Source organism: Schistocerca piceifrons, chromosome 3 (genome assembly GCF_021461385.2).
Source record: "Schistocerca piceifrons isolate TAMUIC-IGC-003096 chromosome 3, iqSchPice1.1, whole genome shotgun sequence".
NCBI classification, from domain to species: domain Eukaryota; kingdom Metazoa; phylum Arthropoda; class Insecta; order Orthoptera; family Acrididae; genus Schistocerca; species Schistocerca piceifrons.
The window spans coordinates 535,795,286-535,804,227 of NC_060140.1; positions in this window are offsets into that span (position 1 = coordinate 535,795,286).

Here is an 8,942-nt window from a genome sequence, read left to right on the forward strand (position 1 = left end):
CACATCACATTTAACCTGCTGTTCTGGAATTTACACTTCCTCAAGGCTCGTGGAGTTGCTGAATGATAAAGAGGCAACGGTTTAAATTTCAAACCGCCGCTTGTATTGCCGGAGAATGGCAGCGTGAGGCAGTCTCATGGGTTTGTGACTGGCAATGCACTCTCCTTTACTGTCATAAAGGTACACTTTGGCATCTTTTTCCAGACTAGATCTGTCTCGTCACAATTAAAAAACCGTCGCGGCAGAGAACCATCGGAATCGACAAGCATCTTTAAGTTGCTGACGAATTTCTCTGCTGCTTTTGTGTGGAAACCGGCTGCTTTTCTGTGCCTTACAACGCCGTGGTTGTCATCCCTTCTCTTCTCGAACCACCCACGACTTCCCTTAAACACTTCTCCACCCCCTGATGATCCTGGCGTCTTCTTAATGAGTCGTTTTTCTCGCCTTCTCACAAATGATATTCTCGTTAATAGCGTCACCTTGCAATTGCTTTTCATTTATCCATGCAAACAGCAACCTTATGACATCGGCCAGAATACGAAATCGTTGTTTAGGTACTCTTGCCACTCTCTCTTAAGCGTCTATCTCCTTAATCTTGTTTTTGTTCTTGAGCATAGTGCAAATAGGTGATGTATACCGATTGTACGTGCGTGCTAAATCAGCAACGCTGACACCGCGTTCGCTTTTTCAATGATTTTATGTTTGATTTCTAAGCTTATTTTCTTCCTCATATGCCTGCTCGTTTTCTTGCGACTTAATCTTTGGGATCATTTAAACGAAGATTATTAAAATTTGCACTCAAAAAATTCTGTGTTAGCACAAGTTTATAAAAATGTGTGACCACAAGCTGCACTACGAGGTAGCAGAAAAAGCGCTAAACCCATGCTGCAGTACGTACTAAAGACATTGCTCATGTGCCACTGCCGACAATGAAAGGACATCATATTGTTGAATATTTCCTCCGATACTTGCAAACAAGTGATGCATTCACACTAAATCATCGTTGCTCGTTATGGGAGGTGCTCGTTAAGCGAGGTTCCACGTACTTTGTTGAGAACAGAGATGGGGTTAATGCGGCACACGAGAGAAGCTACCTACTCCTTCTTGAATGTCTTTGTTCCATCAGCTACAGGTTTCCATGGCAGTGAAAGTGTTAGAACATATGGATGTAGCGACTACCAGAAACAAGAGTGCATGAGTGGCTAAGGAGGGGAGGGGGGGGGAGGGCAGGGGAGAGGGATGGAAGGGAGGAGGGGCCAGGAGGGAGGGACGTCTTGGTCTGTGTGTGTTTGCATACATTGGTTCACTTGAGTGAGAAAGTGGGAGAGCATGTGTTGTGACAGGAATTTCTTGGGTATCATTATCAAAGTACTGCCACCACCTGAAGCTTTTGTTCGGTGAAGTAGCGTAGCTTCTGGTCTATGCACCGCATTAGCTGCGTGGCGAATGGTGCGGCTGACACCTGCCACTGGGTGCGAGTGGGCGAAGTGTGGCCTGCACTTGTAGGAATACGTGATTATTCCCAATGACATCCGTGGAGGAGCAGTAGGATATGTTGTCTCAGGGTTTGGAGAATCAGACGGTTCCCCACGAAGCAACAGGGCGTCATTGAGAGGTGATACTTCGTTTCGACGGCATCATTATGCTTACACTTTCCTGTGGGACAGTAGTTTGTTGTCGGCTGTCCAGCCATGCTCCATTAATCGAATTATATCCTGGATAACTGGGTTGTCTAAATGTCGGTGGGCAGTGACTGCCAAATTCAAGGGAGAGCTGGCCATCACTGCTTATAGATTGTTGTCCATGTGGAAACAAATTTCTGATTCTAACCCCAAGTGTTGTTGCACTGTTGGCTTCTGCTGTAAGTCGTAGGTATACCACAAAGTGGACAACACTGATAGATGGAGAAGATGTGTCATTCACGATGGAATGTTGGAGTTGGCCTTCAATAGTTGCAAAACAGGCATGTAAAGTTTGGAAGGTAGGAGACAAGATACTGGCAGAAGTAAAGCTGTGAGGACCTGGCGTAGGTCGTGCTTCGGTAACTCAGATGGTAGACCACTTGTCCGCGAAGGGCAAACGTCCCGAGTTCGGGTCTCTGTCGGGCACACAGTTTTAATCTGTCAGGAAGTTTCACAACAGGCATATAATCCGTTAAAAGAGTTAAATGTCTGCCACGTATGTAATTGTGTAACTTTGTCAGGATAAGGATAACTGCTGAGGCTTCTTCCTCTATTCGGGTGTAATTATATTGTGCTTGAGTTAGTGTCTTGGAGATGAACACAATATGAGAAGACCACCCAAAGTCATAGTCCAATGCGCCTGATGCCAAGAAGAGCTTGTTTGAGATCTCAGAAATCCTTGTGCATGCAGCCGTTCAATCCCACATAAAATTTTTCTGCAATAGCTGATGAGCAGTTCAGCGATGGCCAGCCACATGAGGAATGAATGTTCTACGGTAGTTGACGCCCAATCAGTTATTTCATGCATGTAGTGTCATTGTGAGTCAGGAGTTTCTAGGCAGCCCAGATGTTTTACAGTATAATATTCTACTTATGGTATGAAAAACAGCATTTGTCTTTGTTACCCTTGAGATTGATTTTATGGAAAACAATAAGGAGTCGAGATTGGTGGCTAAACCTGGAACATTTATCAAAAGTTGACTGGCCCTGGTACATGACGTGTAAGATGCTCTACGTGGAGTTGAAAGATGGAGAATTCACTTGCGATGTTAATGAGTACCTCATTGCACTGGAAAATTTCAAATTGAGCGATGACGAGCAAGATGTTTTATGACACCTCATCTAGTGGGACCGAGCGAGGTGGCGCAGTGGTTAGACATTAGACTCGCATTCGGGAGGACGATGGTTCAATCCCGCGTCCGGCCATCCTGATTTAAGTTTTCCATGATTTCCCTAAATCGCTACAGGCAAATGCTGGGATGGTTCCTTTGAAAGGGCACGGCTGTCTGGTCTTCTTCCCCAAACAACCCAACCCCATCTAGTGGGAGTTGGAGGTATGCATCATGCAGATCAGTTTATGCGAAGATATAGCCAATGGCAAAGCATGTCATAATGTCTTCTACTTTTTGTGTAGGATAGGCATCAGTGACAGATTGAGAATTAGTGCTAGACATTAATTGTGGTTTTGAAGTCTACACGAATCATTAGTGGTCCACTGTCTGTTGGGGAATGGAAACAAGACCCCCTCACCCTATAAGCATTGGAACTGTCTCTGAAGCTTATCCCTGATGACAAAAAGAACATTTCTTGCATTAAAGAAGAGGAGCATAGCCAAGGGGAGGAATGGCTCATGTGCCTTAAATCCTGTGAACCTGGTTATAGGATTTGAAAGAACAGATTCTTATTTGGGGCAAACATCCCACAGGTAAGAACTGGCTTTGAACTTTGATACTAGAATAGTGAACTCCCAACCACATGGTATTAAAAACGCCTAACCCTAAAGTGTTCATAGTACCTGTCACATCAACCACAAGAAGGCGTGCTATGAAGGAGGTTGCCTGTAGTTGCTTCAGCAGTTTGGGGGAACACCTCACAGCTCGTCTGGGATTTGGTGAAAAAAGTACTTACTCATTGCAAACGGCTAGTACCCAAACCAACCTAACATGTCTTGCCTACTCTTCAGGTTATACAATCAATCTTTTAAAATGTATCAGCTATATTGTCAGCATGTTGGTGTTATGTTGACTAGTTGCACAATGGATTGATCTGACAAGTACCCTTTGGCTCCTGCAAGAAGAAATTTCCACCCCACACTACTACAGAAGTCAGACAGATGCTCCTAACGTACCAAAAAGAAATGTCTGAAAAACTTTCAGCAAAATATTCTGTTTTCTTATGTAACTAGCGGGATACTTTGGCACTGGAGTATTGCTGGTTAGTGTAAGAAAAGCATTAAACCAACGGAAAATATTATTTATTGCAAAATCTGAGAAAATCAAGTGAAACTTACTTATAATCTGATACACAAATTTCCGGCTTCTTTTCAGTATAGGAGGGTACCTCTTATGGATAGGAATCCTGTTAATGAAATTTATATACAAAGTGTAGGAAAGCTCTTTTATCCCTTTTCTTTAAGGATGTTATTTGCTCAGCAGAATGGCTGAGAGCCGCGCCTACTCAACTTGAATAATTATGTGATTGAATTTTTCTAAGTATAGTCGAAGCTGGAGTGATGTGAATGAAGTATGTTATTTCTAATGGGGCTTCCCTACGCTGTAGCACACAATATGGTGAGCTACGACGACTGCCTGCTTCGTTCGCCACTGAAAAATAACAAAACTATATCTGGATTGACCTATTCCAGTCGAATTCTCTCTATGCCTTGATGAAGTCAAGGACTCCTATCTGACCCTAGTCTATTGACGTGATACACCAGTCACATAACCAGTCCACCGCGATGCCACTCAATGTTCGCTCACAGGCGTTAACTAATACTCTGTGTTCACACTGCGCATTATGTGTCGTGGCCAACACAGAACAAATGCTTAATCGCAAGCGACTCAGTATAGAGTATCACTCCGATTCGCTAGCGACAAAGGTGATCTCTCAGTGCAGTACTGAGTAGAGACTTTGTTCATCGCTCTCTGCGTACGAGAGCTCCCGCTATGTGTTCCTGCTTCAAGAATGTCACCAGAACGACCCTCGCCATGCAAAAAGCGAAAGGGTATATCATTCAATGTCTTTCCCTCACTCCTCCGTCTCACTGCATCAGAAATAGTCTTCCGATCAGCATTACTCTTACAAACGGAAGAATGGCGCTCCGTTTAAGCCGACCAGTCTGGAAATATATAGCATCTGCATTAGGCGTTTACTGTCTAACTGTGAGAACTCTGAAACTGCGCACCAGGTCCATCAAAAAATGCGTATGCTGGGGCTCTCCCAAACAATACAGTGGGTTATGGTTTTGAGATGAACACGCAGGCCATTATCCCTTTTCTCTGGCAAAAAACTGTTTTGGTCCCTGGGCGGTCGGCCGGCAGGCAGGTTGCCTCTGCCGAACAAAAACTCCTGTGGCCATCATATCTTGAATGTATGTGTACACCAGCCTCGACTTTTTAATTTGGTGCACATTTGCAATTTATTTATTAGATTTGCATATCAATTAAATGGAAATATGTAAAACTGACTCTACCCTATCGACTTTGGGCTCGAATGAAACGTCTTGATATGCAGAATACGATGGTGAGGTAAGAAATGAAGGTCAGGAGAACGCACCACCTTACAATATTTCATGTTGTGTATGCATATTTCTGCATCTCGCACTTATACGCTGTGCTTATTAGACCTCTTGCATATGGTGTAGACCTTAAAAACCTCTGCTTTCCCCTAGCTCTGATTTCCGCCTGTCTCTCATAATGGACTGGGGTATCAGTGGTGAGCCGACTTGGATTGCCAATACTTCGTTATTACATCCCATGTTAACTCACTATTGGTGCCAAAAAATATGCACATGTTTGCATTGAAATGGAGCACAGACCTGTGCAGAACACGGATAACACATAATTTCCTCCACTGTGGTGTCGTCAGAAGAGTGAGATGCTATGTTGCAGCTGGCACTTCACAACCACACCACAAACTGAAGACACCGCTCCAGATGCAGCCACGAATGAGAGACGTCGACGAAGGCACACCCTCAAGAGGTTCCATGTGCTGCCACTGCTGGATGTCTTTTTACATGAGAGTGCAGTGCCACCCGGCGTACTCTGTGATGGCTGATGAGTGCAACATCAACAATTCTCAGATCCAGCAGCGCTAGTATTAGTAGTCAGAACTGTGTACCAAAGTTCAAAGTTACTGGTACATTATTTTTGAGTGTCCTTCAGTACTATGGGGAAGTAAGAGGGCAATCCGGAAAGTAAGGAACGATTGGTCACTAAATGGATCCCACAGAGAAAAATCAAAACTGTTTTATTCACAACGGTCAGCTACGCCTACCAGTAAGACATCTGTAGTAGAACTGTACCACTTATCCAATACCCTCATATAGAAAGCAGCCTGCTGTGCTATCTGACAATTTACTACGCTGGACTGCACCTCACTGTCTGTGCCAAAATATTGCCTTAATAGCGAGCAGTTCATTTGGGCGGAGACGGAAGTCAGAGGGCGTCCAATCTGGGGCTATATGGTGGGTGATCAAACACTCCCCATCGAAAGCGCTGCAGAAGCGTCCTCATTGCCTGTCCACTGTACGGCCGAGAACTCTCAGGAAGAAGGATATGCATGCCAGTTACGTTATGTGGGATGGCATGAAATCAGGCGAAATCTCTTGCCAGGTACCCATACACAGCGGAAAACACTATTTTCTAGACATATATACGCGTTCACTGTGCGCTCAGAATTGAGACGAGCAACATACGTATGTACGGACATACTAGGGACAATGACCAACACATGTGAACTAAGCGTCATTGGATTTTCACTGTGGTTTCCATTTCGCAACCATTCGTTCCTTACTCTCCGAATATCTCTCGTATAAACTAGTTATTCTTGCACTCTGTGGCAGTATAAATACGTATTATCGTTCAAGTGGACATGAGCTGTGTCTGTGTTAAGTATTGTATATAAAAATGTTACAGTAAAATGAAGTAACATTTGTGTGTGTTGTAGTAAACCCTTAACTCCCACCTAAAGAATATGTGGGCTTGCTACGAAATGCAGAAGATGCCGAAGTGGCCATGTCAAGTCCACACAGCACTATGATTGGCTTGCAAACTGACAGCCATAAGAGGTGTGGAAGCACCCAAGAAGAGACAGACAAAATATTTGTTTCATCAATTAATTGCACCAAAGTCGCAAACAGTGTCATAGTGGGTACGTTCCAACTGTTCTGTGTCGTCCAGATTATATATCTAAAATAGTTAGCTACCTTTATGCAGGTGACCTTAGAGTACGGAGCTAATCATTTCAGTGAAATATTTACGACCTCCTTCTCCTCCATGATAATGCAAGGCCTCACAACTCTGCGCCCCCGTTAGGAGCTCTCAAGTCCAAACTGGACTGTTCTTCCTCATTCACCCTGTAGCCCGGATCTCTCACCTTCCCACTTCCATCTGTTTGGCCCAACGGAGTATGCACTCCCTGGGAAGCAATATGTGGATGATGGAGAGGTTATATATGTAACAAGACGTTGGCTCTGTCGTCGACTTGTAGCGTGGTACCATGTGGGCATACAGGTCCTTTCAGTTAGGTAGCCTAGGCCGTCGTATTGAATGGAGATTATGTTGGAGGGTTTTGAAGTCAACAGAGTGGGAAATAATATGGTGAATTGGAATACTGAATACAACCGATCTGCTTTCAGAGAAAAGAATGTGTTGCATTTTATTGAACGCCGTCGTAGAACAAATAACTTGATGCAGCATACAATCAACTTTTAAAAGAGTTTCCCTCTAAAATGAACTTCTGTTCTACAGAACCGTCGTAGTCGGTAAAAAAATTGTAAATTTGTGGTAAGGTCTTATGAAACTGCTGAGGTCACCGGTCCTTAACCTTATGCACTACTTAATCTAACTTTAACTAACTTACGCTAAGAACAACACACCCACTCATGCCCGAGGGAGGACTCGAACCTTTGACGGGGGGAGCTGCGCGGACCGTGGCAAGGCGCCCTAGACCGCGAGGCTATCCCGCGCGGACCTAGTCGGTCACTGCGTGTAAATACATAAAGATAAATTCCGAGATATCCACTTCATCCAAGCACTGACGACCCAGACAAACAAGTTAAAAAGAATATCAGCCGAAGTTAACTGATATGGACACTATAGTGGTGTAGAATGTGCTGATCGCTGATACAGGACCACTTTGGCTAGTATGTTTAGTGTGACAGGTTACCCGGCACTTCTTGATTCCCTATGCACTCAGAGAGTTTATTTTCACTATCCCATGTGGAGCCGGGTTCACATTTTATCCTCACTTCAGATGCTCTCTTAATCCCTTGGAGCACTGCTTTCTTCAGTTCTTCCTGCACTCTCTTGGTTATACGGTCCGCTACAACGTGGGAGTTTTCTTGGCCACAACAAAATCCTGTCGTTGAAGCAGAAGATGATCGGCTCAGTGGAGCATTGATATCAGGACTCGTAACTACAGATTCCCTGATAGAGTCCGCTGAACTTCCACGAGCAACAGTGGAGTTCGTATGCTTCAAGAATATAACATTTTCAGAGCATCGTACCTCTCTGCCTCTTTTATTCTGCGTTCTTCTTATTCTGCTATACAGGCTTTTGACGCAGTTTTAGTACTGTGTGACAAATTTGACCAGTATTTCCAAATTGTAACTGATTACTTGGAACTGTTTCTCTGCTATCAAGCCTTATCTTATTCCCTCCCTGATGTTGTTCAGCTCTCTCCTTCTCCGTTTGGATATGAAAGTTCTCTGCCTGCCCCTGTGTACTCTTTTATACTTCTACATGAACATCAGTTCTGATAAAGCCACCCTGGTACCCACGTTACACTTTTCGCGAAACTTCTGTCTTTGATAAGCAACTCTTCTTTTCCTTTCATTAAGTTTCTCTGGTGGTGTTTTAGATCAGAAACGGAATTTATGGATTTCCAGCAGCTCTTCAGCGTCCACCTGCCAGTGATTCGTCTCAAACGACGTCCCAAGACCATATTTTTGACAACTACACAACGGCCCAGTAATTACCACCTCAGTTTTAGCTGTGATACTCATGGTACCAAAGGAGGAAAGAAAACTGTGGTACCACGACTCACTTGAGTTAGCAGCCGCAGCACTCTGCTTAATCAACAGTTCGCGCTCACACGAATTCACACGCTGTAATCCAGCAGATTCGACTAAGGACGGAGGGTTCCTAAACACGAAAGAAAGAAAGAAAGAAAAAGACAGTGTGTAAATGCCACACTTGGGTGTATATACAGAAAGTCCTAAAGCAAGAAATTACCTGTCCTCAGAAAGAAGATTTTGAG